Consider the following 2,328-nt stretch of genomic DNA (forward strand, 5'->3'; position numbering starts at 1 on the left):
TAAGAATGAAGGGAGAGAGTACGTCTGGAGCAGAGTCAATAATTAGTAGGCAAACGTAGGGCTATTTGTCTCACTTAAGTTTGGAAACCACTGAAGACTGTCAAGTGCAAGCAGTGGACACATGGTGGACACGCACTGGACACGAGATGCCAAAGCTTCAGTTCTTCACAGGGAGCTGGGAAGGAGAGACAAGCACAAAGGTGTGTCCGTAAGAGCAAGTGAGACAGACCCCGATACACACACCAAAACCTAGCTAACAGTGTCAAGAAAGCTCCCCAGCAAGTGACAGTTCAGTGGATCAAAGAATGAGCAGTTCCGGGTTCCAGCAGGTCATTCTAGAGAGCTTTCTCTGAAAGGCCAGAGCAAACTAGAGCCAGGGTGAAGGTTCCCAAAACCAGGACAATTGAAGAGGATAACTGACGGTTCAGTACTTTCAAGCCATAGACTTTGAAGTCATCTTGATTGCCAATAGAAGTCACTGAACATTTACAGAGGGAGTAACAGGATTAATTTTGAATGGTCATTCTACCTAACACTGGGTGAGTATCACTGAGGCAAACATAAAAGCAGACCAAGGAAGTGGCCCCCAGCCGACCAAGCAGTGAGGGGAGATGGGAACTAGCAGGAGCTCTCCCATGAAGGTGAGCAGGCTGCCAGGTTAACCCAGCTGGGCTCAGGCAGCACAGGCCAGAAAGTGTTAGAAGTGGACTCAGATGTCAGCTCATGGGGAAATGCCATTCATGATCAAGAAGGCCTGCACCAATGGCCATAGCTGAAGTAAATAAACTATTATACACAAAGCCACACAATTTCCCATTATCCACACGAAAGCAACACAATTACAGATTACGTTGCATTGACTTTCATTACAGTTCGCTATGTTTTAAGAGCACTTTTCCTGCATTCATGATATTCCAAAGGCAACTAAAAGTGAGAATTATGAAGTGCAGGCACCCATGTCACTGCTTGAGTCAGAAACCCAAGGAAAATTCAGGAGCCCCACCCTTCTCTCCAATCCCCATCACTAGCCTACCATTTAAGTGCTCCATTTTGTTCTAAAAAGACAAATAACTTCATTTTTGCCCATGTGTCTCCAGATGCCCATATGCTATTATAAGTGCTCCTGGATTTCCTCCGTAGCATTACCTCTGCCAACGCGGCTGTTCCATCTTTAGTGCTGTTCAGGCCTTCTACTGGTTGGCTGAGGCCCACCCACACTACAGAGGAGAATCTGCCTTACTCAGTGTCCACCAGCTTCTATGCTTATCTCAACCAAGAGTATTCTCAAAGAAGCAGTGAGAACTATGGTTCTCAACCTGTGGGTCACGACCCATCATCTCAGATATTTTACATGATGATTCATAACAGCAGCAAAATTACAGGTATGAAATAGCAACAAGATAATTTTATGGCTGGGGGTCACCACAACATAAGGAGCTGTATTAAAGGGTCACAGCATTAGGAAGGTTGAGAACCACTGCTCTAGAAGAATGTTCAAGCACATTTGACACATAAAATTAATCATTAAAGTTAAACTTTTAAGATATTAGAGATTTTAACAGGTATGTAGTAGTATCTCATTTTTGTTTTAATTTGCATTTTCATAATTAATAATGCTGTGTATTTTAAGAGCTCATTTACCACTAACCATCTTTGAAGTACTATTCAAATGTTTGGCCCATTTTTAACAGAAATTTTAATCAGCTTGAGAGGTATTTATATTGAAAAGTAAATAAGAAATAATCATGTGAATAGTTTGTAAATATCTCATTAGACATGTTGTTTTGGTTATAGTTAGGTTTGTATTATCTTTCAATATATAGAGGGCAAGGCCTCCAAAATAGTCCTTCATCTTCAGAATTTCCTTGCAAAGCAAGATCACTTGTTCTTGTAGATCAATTTTGAAATCAAATTACTTAACTTCAACAAAAAATGGGAGTTTTGATTGAGTGAGCAATAAATTATAAAACAAATTTTGTAAAAGACACATGCTATACATGGGTACATGTACATATGCATCCATATGGGCACCTGTATTTTCTAAGCTTTGGTCTTTTGGTTCTTTGTTTATTTGGGTTGGGGGTATTTTTGAAACAGGGTTTTACTACATAGCCAGGCTAACCTCAAATTTAGTACCCTCCTCCCTCAGCCTCCTAAGCACCGGGGTCGCAGTGTAAGCCATCATGTCAGCCTGTTTCCTTGTATTACATCACCCTTTTCTTCCTAGAATAAGTACCGTTGACTCACAATGAACTCATATTTAAATGAAATGCTGGGCTCTACTCACCCATGTAAATTACATTTTGTCTTGATAGTAATGAATGAAGT

The sequence above is a fragment of the Peromyscus eremicus genome, chromosome 10 (genome assembly GCF_949786415.1).
Source record: "Peromyscus eremicus chromosome 10, PerEre_H2_v1, whole genome shotgun sequence".
NCBI classification, from domain to species: Eukaryota; Metazoa; Chordata; class Mammalia; order Rodentia; family Cricetidae; genus Peromyscus; species Peromyscus eremicus.